General features: G+C 34.6%; 8 non-coding genes across 8 annotated transcripts; all 8 read left to right on the forward strand.

Moving 5' to 3' along the window:
• Window positions 1–519: 519 nt before the first annotated feature.
• Window positions 520–601, forward strand: TRNAF-AAA (transfer RNA phenylalanine (anticodon AAA)). Its single transcript has one exon. It is a non-coding gene; the product is annotated as a tRNA-Phe (tRNA).
• Window positions 602–1,467: 866 nt separating this feature from the next.
• TRNAF-AAA (transfer RNA phenylalanine (anticodon AAA)) lies at window positions 1,468–1,549 on the forward strand. The gene has a single exon. It is a non-coding gene; the product is annotated as a tRNA-Phe (tRNA).
• A 1,345-nt stretch (window positions 1,550–2,894) lies between these two features.
• On the forward strand, window positions 2,895–2,976 carry TRNAS-AGA (transfer RNA serine (anticodon AGA)). Its single transcript has one exon. It is a non-coding gene; the product is annotated as a tRNA-Ser (tRNA).
• Window positions 2,977–4,321: 1,345 nt separating this feature from the next.
• Window positions 4,322–4,403, forward strand: TRNAS-AGA (transfer RNA serine (anticodon AGA)). The gene has a single exon. It is a non-coding gene; the product is annotated as a tRNA-Ser (tRNA).
• Window positions 4,404–5,748: 1,345 nt separating this feature from the next.
• On the forward strand, window positions 5,749–5,830 carry TRNAS-AGA (transfer RNA serine (anticodon AGA)). Its single transcript has one exon. It is a non-coding gene; the product is annotated as a tRNA-Ser (tRNA).
• Window positions 5,831–7,175: 1,345 nt separating this feature from the next.
• Window positions 7,176–7,257, forward strand: TRNAS-AGA (transfer RNA serine (anticodon AGA)). The gene has a single exon. It is a non-coding gene; the product is annotated as a tRNA-Ser (tRNA).
• A 1,345-nt stretch (window positions 7,258–8,602) lies between these two features.
• On the forward strand, window positions 8,603–8,684 carry TRNAS-AGA (transfer RNA serine (anticodon AGA)). Its single transcript has one exon. It is a non-coding gene; the product is annotated as a tRNA-Ser (tRNA).
• Window positions 8,685–11,145: 2,461 nt separating this feature from the next.
• On the forward strand, window positions 11,146–11,227 carry TRNAS-AGA (transfer RNA serine (anticodon AGA)). The gene has a single exon. It is a non-coding gene; the product is annotated as a tRNA-Ser (tRNA).
• The last annotated feature ends 1,273 nt before the right edge of the window (window positions 11,228–12,500 follow it).

Here is a 12,500-nt window from a genome sequence, read left to right on the forward strand (position 1 = left end):
TTAAAGAAAATGACTCATGTTAAAATCATAGTCCAATGACAGCTCTCAGTGATTTTGCAGATCCTTCTAAATATGGAGCAATTAATGTTCAGCTAAGCACTTGGAGTTGTGACTGTGTTAAACACTTATTTGTAGTCAAGTTGTTAAGGTGTTCTGATGTTTAATTATCAATAACACCTAATGACTTCTTTTTCTCACTAACCAAGCACTTTCTTCATAATCTATCTTATTACAAATATAGTCAAATGACTGTTTTCAGCGACTTTTAAATCCCTACAAAATACAGAAATAAAATCTCCACCTGAGCACTAGATTTCAAGAGGTTATTGTGGCCAGGAGGTTGATGAGAGGCAAGTTCAAATGTCAGTGACATCTCATGGTCTCTATTTTTAACCTACAAAGCACTTTAGTAACAATCTCTATTATTTCAAACATTGTCAAGTAAGAGTTTCCACTCATTATGAAATTATCTTAAAATGCAGAAAATGTCATTTCCAGCTCACACAATTTTCATCACAGGTAGTTGTGGCCGAGTGGTTAAGGCGATGGACTAAAAATCCATTGGGGTTTCCCCGCGCAGGTTCAAATCCTGCCGACTATGGTTTAATTTGTCATATTCACTGAAAGATGCGCATGGTTGGTTAATTGTTATTACACCTTGTATCAATCTTAAATTTAATCCTAGAAAGAGAAAAATGGACAGAAGTGTTCCAGCAGCGTATGAGGTTTATTTAAATTATTTAGCAAGTGGTAGTTGAATGTCAATGGCAGAGTGATCCATTCAAGGTTTCATGCACTGGCAACAATTTTTTAGCTTATCGTCATTACAGAGAAAATCTGAGATCGGGTAATAATGCACAAGTATTTGGAAGAGAAGCTTGAATCTTTAATCATTGATATACTGTTTGTTAATCCAATATTTCTTTATATACTTACCTGCTAAACACTTTAAAGAAAATGACTCATGTTAAAATCATAGTCCAATGACAGCTCTCAGTGATTTTGCAGATCCTTCTAAATATGGAGCAATTAATGTTCAGCTAAGCACTTGGAGTTGTGACTGTGTTAAACACTTATTTGTAGTCAAGTTGTTAAGGTGTTCTGATGTTTAATTATCAATAACACCTAATGACTTCTTTTTCTCACTAACCAAGCACTTTCTTCATAATCTATCTTATTACAAATATAGTCAAATGACTGTTCTCAGCGACTTTTAAATCCCTACAAAATACAGAAATAAAATCTCCACCTGAGCACTAGATTTCAAGAGGTTATTGTGGCCAGGAGGTTGATGAGAGGCAAGTTCAAATGTCAGTGACATCTCATGGTCTCTATTTTTAACCTACAAAGCACTTTAGTAACAATCTCTATTATTTCAAACATTGTCAAGTAAGAGTTTCCACTCATTATGAAATTATCTTAAAATGCAGAAAATGTCATTTCCAGCTCACACGATTTTCATCACAAGTAGTTGTGGCCGAGTGGTTAAGGCGATGGACTAAAAATCCATTCGGGTTTCCCTGCGCAGGTTCACATCCTGCCGACTATGGTTTAATTTGTCATATTCACTGAAAGATGCGCATGGTTGGTTAATTGTTATTACACCTTGTATCAATCTTAAATTTAATCCTAGAAAGAGAAAAATGGACAGAAGTGTTCCAGCAGCGTATGAGGTTTATTTAAATTATTTAGCAAGTGGTAGTTGAATGTCAATGGCAGAGTGATCCATTCAAGGTTTCATGCACTGGCAACAATTTTTTAGCTTATCGTCATTACAGAGAAAATCTGAGATCGGGTAATAATGCACAAGTATTTGGAAGAGAAGCTTGAATCTTTAATCATTGATATACTGTTTGTTAATCCAATATTTCTTTATATACTTACCTGCTAAACACTTTAAAGAAAATGACTCATGTTAAAATCATAGTCCAATGACAGCTCTCAGTGATTTTGCAGATCCTTCTAAATATGGAGCAATTAATGTTCAGCTAAGCACTTGGAGTTGTGACTGTGTTAAACACTTATTTGTAGCCAAGTTGTTAAGGTGTTCTGATGTTTAATTATCAATAACACCTAATGACTTCTTTTTCTCACTAACCAAGCACTTTCTTCATAATTTATCTTATTACAAATATAGTGAAATGACTGTTCTCAGCGACTTTTAAATCCCTACAAAATATAGAAATAAAATCTCCACCTGAGCACTAGATTTCAAGAGGTTTTTGTTACCAGGAGGTTGATGAGAGGCAAGTTCAAATGTCAGTGACATCTCATGGTCTCTATTTTTAACCTACAAAGCACTTTTTTGTGTTCTCTTGTGCTGCAAACATAGTGAAATGACAGATTTCGGTTACTACGCTATCCCCCTAAAATACTGAAAAAATTCAAGCTGTGAATCAGCACACTATTAAATTTATTCCTGTACATTTATTTTGGAAACTAGGCAAAGGTTCACCAAATTCACGGTTCTTTGGACAAACTTACAAAGCATGCACTTAATTCTGCATATAAATCAGATAAAAAATCTTGTTCCAAATTCTTTTTTTTGAACACAAGTGTTTACCTGTTTAAACCAAAATAAATATGTTGCAGGGTGCCATCAGATAAATGCAATTCAAATTGACTCTTTTGTGGCCTAAAGTCTGAGAGAATTATTTCCAAAAACCTCTTGGAAAGGGGTAACTTGGTGTAATGGCAAGCACTTTTGATCACTTAATTCAGAGATCCGAGTTCTAATCTCGCTGGGACCTGATGATTTCTTTATCTGACCTACAAAGCACTTTAGTAACAATCTCTATTATTTCAAACATTGTCAAGTAAGAGTTTCCACTCATTATGAAATTATCTTAAAATGCAGAAAATGTCATTTCCAGCTCACACGATTTTCATCACAAGTAGTCGTGGCCGAGTGGTTAAGGCGATGGACTAGAAATCCATTGGGGTTTCCCCGCGCAGGTTCAAATCCTGCCGACTACGGTTTAATTTGTCATATTCACTGAAAGATGCGCATGGTAGGTTAATTGTTATTACACCTTGTGTCAATCTTAAATTTAATCCTGGAAAGAGAAAAATGGACAGAAGTGTTCCAGCAGCGTATGAGGTTTAGTTAAATTATTTAGCAAGTGGTAGTTGAATGTCAATGGCAGAGTGATCCATTCAAGGTTTCATGCACTGGCAACAATTTTTTAGCTTATCGTCATTACAGAGAAAATCTGAGATCGGTTAATAATGCACAAGTATTTGGAAGAGAAGCTTGAATCTTTAATCATTGATATACTGTTTGTTAATCCAATATTTCTTTATTTACTTACCTGCTAAACACTTTAAAGAAAATGACTCATGTTAAAATCATAGTCCAATGACAGCTCTCAGTGATTTTGCAGATCCTTCTAAATATGGAGCAATTAATGTTCAGCTAAGCACTTGGAGTTGTGACTGTGTTAAACACTTATTTGTAGCCAAGTTGTTAAGGTGTTCTGATGCTTAATTATCAATAACACCTAATGACTTATTTTTCTCACTAACCAAGCACTTTCTTCATAATCTATCTTATTACAAATATAGTCAAATGACTGTTCTCAGCGACTTTTAAATCCCTACAAAATACAGAAATAAAATCTCCACCTGAGCACTAGATTTCAAGAGGTTATTGTGGCCAGGAGGTTGATGAGAGGCAAGTTCAAATGTCAGTGACATCTCATGGTCTCTATTTTTAACCTACAAAGCACTTTTTTGTGTTCTCTTGTGCTGCAAACATAGTGAAATGACAGATTTCGGTTACTACGCTATCCCCCTAAAATACTGAAAAAATTCAATCTGTGAATCAGCACACTATTAAATTTATTCCTGTACATTTATTTTGGAAACTAGGCAAAGGTTCACCAAATTCACGGTTCTTTGGACAAACTTACAAAGCATGCACTTAATTCTGCATATAAATCAGATAAAAAATCTTGTTCCAAATTCTTTTTTTTTAACAGAAGTGTTTACCTGTTTAAACCAAAATAAATATGTTGCAGGGTGCCATCAGATAAATGCAATTCAAATTGACTCTTTTGTGGCCTAAAGTCTGAGAGAATTATTTCCAAAAACCTCTTGGAAAGGGGTAACTTGGTGTAATGGCAAGCACTTTTGATCACTTAATTCAGAGATCCGAGTTCTAATCTCGCTGGGACCTGATGATTTCTTTATCTGACCTACAAAGCACTTTAGTAACAATCTCTATTATTTCAAACATTATCAAGTAAGAGTTTCCACTCATTATGAAATTATCTTAAAATGCAGAAAATATCATTTCCAGCTCACACGATTTTCATCACAAGTAGTCGTGGCCAAGTGGTTAAGGCGATGGACTAGAAATCCATTGGGGTTTCCCCGCGCAGGTTCAAATCCTGCCGACTACGGTTTAATTTGTCATATTCACTGAAAGATGCGCATGGTTGGTTAATTGTTATTACACCTTGTGTCAATCTTAAATTTAATCCTGGAAAGAGAAAAATGGACAGAAGTGTTCCAGCAGCGTATGAGGTTTAGTTAAATTATTTAGCAAGTGGTAGTTGAATGTCAATGGCAGAGTGATCCATTCAAGGTTTCATGCACTGGCAACAATTTTTTAGCTTATCGTCATTACAGAGAAAATCTGAGATCGGGTAATAATGCACAAGTATTTGGAAGAGAAGCTTGAATCTTTAATCATTGATATACTGTATGTTAATCCAATATTTCTTTATTTACTTACCTGCTAAACACTTTAAAGAAAATGACTCATGTTAAAATCATAGTCCAATGACAGCTCTCAGTGATTTTGCAGATCCTTCTAAATATGGAGCAATTAATGTTCAGCTAAGCACTTGGAGTTGTGACTGTGTTAAACACTTATTTGTAGCCAAGTTGTTAAGGTGTTCTGATGTTTAATTATCAATAACACCTAATGACTTCTTTTTCTCACTAACCAAGCACTTTCTTCATAATCTATCTTATTACAAATATAGTGAAATGACTGTTCTCAGCGACTTTTAAATCCCTTCAAAATATAGAAATAAAATCTCCACCTGAGCACTAGATTTCAAGATGTTTTTGTTACCAGGAGGTTGATGAGAGGCAAGTTCAAATGTCAGTGACATCTCATGGTCTCTATTTTTAACCTACAAAGCACTTTTTTGTGTTCTCTTGTGCTGCAAACATAGTGAAATGACAGATTTCGGTTACTACGCTATCCCCCTAAAATACTGAAAAAATTCAATCTGTGAATCAGCACACTATTAAATTTATTCCTGTACATTTATTTTGGAAACTAAGCAAAGGTTCACCAAATTCACGGTTCTTTGGACAAACTTACAAAGCATGCACTTAATTCTGCATATAAATCAGATAAAAAATCTTGTTCCAAATTCTTTTTTTTTAACAGAAGTGTTTACCTGTTTAAACCAAAATAAATATGTTGCAGGGTGCCATCAGATAAATGCAATTCAAATTGACTCTTTTGTGGCCTAAAGTCTGAGAGAATTATTTCCAAAAACCTCTTGGAAAGGGGTAACTTGGTGTAATGGCAAGCACTTTTGATCACTTAATTCAGAGATCCGAGTTCTAATCTCGCTGGGACCTGATGATTTCTTTATCTGACCTACAAAGCACTTTAGTAACAATCTCTATTATTTCAAACATTATCAAGTAAGAGTTTCCACTCATTATGAAATTATCTTAAAATGCAGAAAATATCATTTCCAGCTCACACGATTTTCATCACAAGTAGTCGTGGCCGAGTGGTTAAGGCGATGGACTAGAAATCCATTGGGGTTTCCCCGCGCAGGTTCAAATCCTGCCGACTACGGTTTAATTTGTCATATTCACTGAAAGATGCGCATGGTTGGTTAATTGTTATTACACCTTGTGTCAATCTTAAATTTAATCCTGGAAAGAGAAAAATGGACAGAAGTGTTCCAGCAGCGTATGAGGTTTAGTTAAATTATTTAGCAAGTGGTAGTTGAATGTCAATGGCAGAGTGATCCATTCAAGGTTTCATGCACTGGCAACAATTTTTTAGCTTATCGTCATTACAGAGAAAATCTGAGATCGGGTAATAATGCACAAGTATTTGGAAGAGAAGCTTGAATCTTTAATCATTGATATACTGTATGTTAATCCAATATTTCTTTATTTACTTACCTGCTAAACACTTTAAAGAAAATGACTCATGTTAAAATCATAGTCCAATGACAGCTCTCAGTGATTTTGCAGATCCTTCTAAATATGGAGCAATTAATGTTCAGCTAAGCACTTGGAGTTGTGACTGTGTTAAACACTTATTTGTAGCCAAGTTGTTAAGGTGTTCTGATGTTTAATTATCAATAACACCTAATGACTTCTTTTTCTCACTAACCAAGCACTTTCTTCATAATCTATCTTATTACAAATATAGTGAAATGACTGTTCTCAGCGACTTTTAAATCCCTTCAAAATATAGAAATAAAATCTCCACCTGAGCACTAGATTTCAAGATGTTTTTGTTACCAGGAGGTTGATGAGAGGCAAGTTCAAATGTCAGTGACATCTCATGGTCTCTATTTTTAACCTACAAAGCACTTTTTTGTGTTCTCTTGTGCTGCAAACATAGTGAAATGACAGATTTCGGTTACTACGCTATCCCCCTAAAATACTGAAAAAATTCAATCTGTGAATCAGCACACTATTAAATTTATTCCTGTACATTTATTTTGGAAACTAAGCAAAGGTTCACCAAATTCACGGTTCTTTGGACAAACTTACAAAGCATGCACTTAATTCTGCATATAAATCAGATAAAAAATCTTGTTCCAAATTCTTTTTTTTTAACAGAAGTGTTTACCTGTTTAAACCAAAATAAATATGTTGCAGGGTGCCATCAGATAAATGCAATTCAAATTGACTCTTTTGTGGCCTAAAGTCTGAGAGAATTATTTCCAAAAACCTCTTGGAAAGGGGTAACTTGGTGTAATGGCAAGCACTTTTGATCACTTAATTCAGAGATCCGAGTTCTAATCTCGCTGGGACCTGATGATTTCTTTATCTGACCTACAAAGCACTTTAGTAACAATCTCTATTATTTCAAACATTATCAAGTAAGAGTTTCCACTCATTATGAAATTATCTTAAAATGCAGAAAATATCATTTCCAGCTCACACAATTTTCATCACAAGTAGTCGTGGCCGAGTGGTTAAGGCAATGGACTAGAAATCCATTGGGGTTTCCCCGCGCAGGTTCATATCCTGCCGACTACGGTTTAATTTGTCATATTCACTGAAAGATGCGCATGGTTGGTTAATTGTTATTACACCTTGTGTCAATCTTAAATTTAATCCTGGAAAGAGAAAAATGGACAGAAGTGTTCCAGCAGCGTATGAGGTTTATTTAAATTATTTAGCAAGTGGTAGTTGAATGTCAATGGCAGAGTGATCCATTCAAGGTTTCATGCGCTGGCAACAATTTTTTAGCTTATCGTCATTACAGAGAAAATCTGAGATCGGGTAATAATGCACAAGTATTTGGAAGAGAAGCTTGAATCTTTAATCATTGATATACTGTATGTTAATCCAATATTTCTTTATTTACTTACCTGCTAAACACTTTAAAGAAAATGACTCATGTTAAAATCATAGTCCAATGACAGCTCTCAGTGATTTTGCAGATCCTTCTAAATATGGAGCAATTAATGTTCAGCTAAGCACTTGGAGTTGTGACTGTGTTAAACACTTATTTGTAGCCAAGTTGTTAAGGTGTTCTGATGTTTAATTATCAATAACACCTAATGACTTCTTTTTCTCACTAACCAAGCACTTTCTTCATAATCTATCTTATTACAAATATAGTGAAATGACTGTTCTCAGCGACTTTTAAATCCCTTCAAAATATAGAAATAAAATCTCCACCTGAGCACTAGATTTCAAGATGTTTTTGTTACCAGGAGGTTGATGAGAGGCAAGTTCAAATGTCAGTGACATCTCATGGTCTCTATTTTTAACCTACAAAGCACTTTTTTGTGTTCTCTTGTGCTGCAAACATAGTGAAATGACAGATTTCGGTTACTACGCTATCCCCCTAAAATACTGAAAAAATTCAATCTGTGAATCAGCACACTATTAAATTTATTCCTGTACATTTATTTTGGAAACTAAGCAAAGGTTCACCAAATTCACGGTTCTTTGGACAAACTTACAAAGCATGCACTTAATTCTGCATATAAATCAGATAAAAAATCTTGTTCCAAATTCTTTTTTTTTAACAGAAGTGTTTACCTGTTTAAACCAAAATAAATATGTTGCAGGGTGCCATCAGATAAATGCAATTCAAATTGACTCTTTTGTGGCCTAAAGTCTGAGAGAATTATTTCCAAAAACCTCTTGGAAAGGGGTAACTTGGTGTAATGGCAAGCACTTTTGATCACTTAATTCAGAGATCCGAGTTCTAATCTCGCTGGGACCTGATGATTTCTTTATCTGACCTACAAAGCACTTTAGTAACAATCTCTATTATTTCAAACATTATCAAGTAAGAGTTTCCACTCATTATGAAATTATCTTAAAATGCAGAAAATATCATTTCCAGCTCACACAATTTTCATCACAAGTAGTCGTGGCCGAGTGGTTAAGGCAATGGACTAGAAATCCATTGGGGTTTCCCCGCGCAGGTTCATATCCTGCCGACTACGGTTTAATTTGTCATATTCACTGAAAGATGCGCATGGTTGGTTAATTGTTATTACACCTTGTGTCAATCTTAAATTTAATCCTGGAAAGAGAAAAATGGACAGAAGTGTTCCAGCAGCGTATGAGGTTTATTTAAATTATTTAGCAAGTGGTAGTTGAATGTCAATGGCAGAGTGATCCATTCAAGGTTTCATGCGCTGGCAACAATTTTTTAGCTTATCGTCATTACAGAGAAAATCTGAGATCGGGTAATAATGCACAAGTATTTGGAAGAGAAGCTTGAATCTTTAATCATTGATATACTGTTTGTTAATCCAATATTTCTTTATATACTTACCTGCTAAACACTTTAAAGAAAATGACTCATGTTAAAATCATAGTCCAATGACAGCTCTCAGTGATTTTGCAGATCCTTCTAAATATGGAGCAATTAATGTTCAGCTAAGCACTTGGAGTTGTGACTTTGTTAAACACTTATTTGTAGCCAAGTTGTTAAGGTGTTCTGATGTTTAATTATCAATAACACCTAATGACTTCTTTTTCTCACTAACCAAGCACTTTCTTCATAATCTATCTTATTAGAAATATAGTCAAATGACTGTTCTCAGCGACTTTTAAATCCCTACAAAATACAGAAATAAAATCTCCACCTGAGCACTAGATTTCAAGAGGTTATTGTGGCCAGGAGGTTGATGAGAGGCAAGTTCAAATGTCAGTGACATCTCATGGTCTCTATTTTTAACCTACAAAGCACTTTTTTGTGTTCTCTTGTGCTGCAAACATAGTGAAATGACAGATTTCGGTTACTACGCTATCCCCCTAAAATACTGAAAAAATTCAATCTGTGAATCAGCACACTATTAAATTTATTCCTGCACATTTATTTTGGAAACTAGGCAAAGGTGCACCAAATTCACGGTTCTTTGGACAAACTTACAAAGCATGCACTTAATTCTGCATATAAATCAGATAAAAAATCTTGTTCCAAATTCTTTTTTTTTAACAGAAGTGTTTACCTGTTTAAACCAAAATAAATATGTTGCAGGGTGCCATCAGATAAATGCAATTCAAATTGACTCTTTTGTGGCCTAAAGTCTGAGAGAATTATTTCCAAAAACCTCTTGGAAAGGGGTAACTTGGTGTAATGGCAAGCACTTTTGATCACTTAATTCAGAGATCCGAGTTCTAATCTCGCTGGGACCTGATGATTTCTTTATCTGACCTACAAAGCACTTTAGTAACAATCTTTAAATTATTTAGCAAGTGGTAGTTGAATGTCAATGGCAGAGTGATCCATTCAAGGTTTCATGCACTGGTAACAATTTTTTAGCTTATCGTCATTACAGAGAAAATCTGAGATCGGGTAATAATGCACAAGTATTTGGAAGAGAAGCTTGAATCTTTAATCATTGATATACTGTATGTTAATCCAATATTTCTTTATTTACTTACCTGCTAAACACTTTAAAGAAAATGACTCATGTTAAAATCATAGTCCAATGACAGCTCTCAGTGATTTTGCAGATCCTTCTAAATATGGAGCAATTAATGTTCAGCTAAGCACTTGGAGTTGTGACTGTGTTAAACACTTATTTGTAGCCAAGTTGTTAAGGTGTTCTGATGCTTAATTATCAATAACACCTAATGACTTCTTTTTCTCACTAACCAAGCACTTTCTTCATAATCTATCTTATTACAAATATAGTCAAATGACTGTTCTCAGCGACTTTTAAATCCCTACAAAATACAGAAATAAAATCTCCACCTGAGCACTAGATTTCAAGAGGTTATTGTGGCCAGGAGGTTGATGAGAGGCAAGTTCAAATGTCAGTGACATCTCATGGTCTCTATTTTTAACCTACAAAGCACTTTTTTGTGTTCTCTTGTGCTGCAAACATAGTGAAATGACAGATTTCGGTTACTACGCTATCCCCCTAAAATACTGAAAAAATTCAATCTGTGAATCAGCACACTATTAAATTTATTCCTGTACATTTATTTTGGAAACTAGGCAAAGGTTCACCAAATTCACGGTTCTTTGGACAAACTTACAAAGCATGCACTTAATTCTGCATATAAATCAGATAAAAAAATCTTGTTCCAAATTCTTTTTTTTTAACAGAAGTGTTTACCTGTTTAAACCAAAATAAATATGTTGCAGGGTGCCATCAGATAAATGCAATTCAAATTGACTCTTTTGTGGCCTAAAGTCTGAGAGAATTATTTCCAAAAACCTCTTGGAAAGGGGTAACTTGGTGTAATGGCAAGCACTTTTGATCACTTAATTCAGAGATCCGAGTTCTAATCTCGCTGGGACCTGATGATTTCTTTATCTGACCTACAAAGCACTTTAGTAACAATCTCTATTATTTCAAACATTATCAAGTAAGAGTTTCCACTCATTATGAAATTATCTTAAAATGCAGAAAATATCATTTCCAGCTCACACGATTTTCATCACAAGTAGTCGTGGCCGAGTGGTTAAGGCGATGGACTAGAAATCCATTGGGGTTTCCCCGCGCAGGTTCAAATCCTGCCGACTACGGTTTAATTTGTCATATTCACTGAAAGATGCGCATGGTTGGTTAATTGTTATTACACCTTGTGTCAATCTTAAATTTAATCCTGGAAAGAGAAAAATGGACAGAAGTGTTCCATCAGCGTATGAGGTTTAGTTAAATTATTTAGCAAGTGGTAGTTGAATGTCAATGGCAGAGTGATCCATTCAAGGTTTCATGCACTGGCAACAATTTTTTAGCTTATCGTCATTACAGAGAAAATCTGAGATCGGGTAATAATGCACAAGTATTTGGAAGAGAAGCTTGAATCTTTAATCATTGATATACTGTATGTTAATCCAATATTTCTTTATTTACTTACCTGCTAAACACTTTAAAGAAAATGACTCATGTTAAAATCATAGTCCAATGACAGCTCTCAGTGATTTTGCAGATCCTTCTAAATATGGAGCAATTAATGTTCAGCTAAGCACTTGGAGTTGTGACTGTGTTAAACACTTATTTGTAGCCAAGTTGTTAAGGTGTTCTGATGTTTAATTATCAATAACACCTAATGACTTCTTTTTCTCACTAACCAAGCACTTTCTTCATAATCTATCTTATTACAAATATAGTGAAATGACTGTTCTCAGCGACTTTTAAATCCCTTCAAAATATAGAAATAAAATCTCCACCTGAGCACTAGATTTCAAGATGTTTTTGTTACCAGGAGGTTGATGAGAGGCAAGTTCAAATGTCAGTGACATCTCATGGTCTCTATTTTTAACCTACAAAGCACTTTTTTGTGTTCTCTTGTGCTGCAAACATAGTGAAATGACAGATTTCGGTTACTACGCTATCCCCCTAAAATACTGAAAAAATTCAATCTGTGAATCAGCACACTATTAAATTTATTCCTGTACATTTATTTTGGAAACTAGGCAAAGGTTCACCAAATTCACGGTTCTTTGGACAAACTTACAAAGCATGCACTTAATTCTGCATATAAATCAGATAAAAAATCTTGTTCCAAATTCTTTTTTTTGAACACAAGTGTTTACCTGTTTAAACCAAAATAAATATGTTGCAGGGTGCCATCAGATAAATGCAATTCAAATTGACTCTTTTGTGGCCTAAAGTCTGAGAGAATTATTTCCAAAAACCTCTTGGAAAGGGGTAACTTGGTGTAATGGCAAGCACTTTTGATCACTTAATTCAGAGATCCGACTTCTAATCTCGCTGGGACCTGATGATTTCTTTATCTGACCTACAAAGCACTTTAGTAACAATCTCTATTATTTCAAACATTATCAAGTAAGA

This window comes from Mixophyes fleayi, chromosome 10 (genome assembly GCF_038048845.1).
Source record: "Mixophyes fleayi isolate aMixFle1 chromosome 10, aMixFle1.hap1, whole genome shotgun sequence".
NCBI lineage: Eukaryota > Metazoa > Chordata > Amphibia > Anura > Limnodynastidae > Mixophyes > Mixophyes fleayi.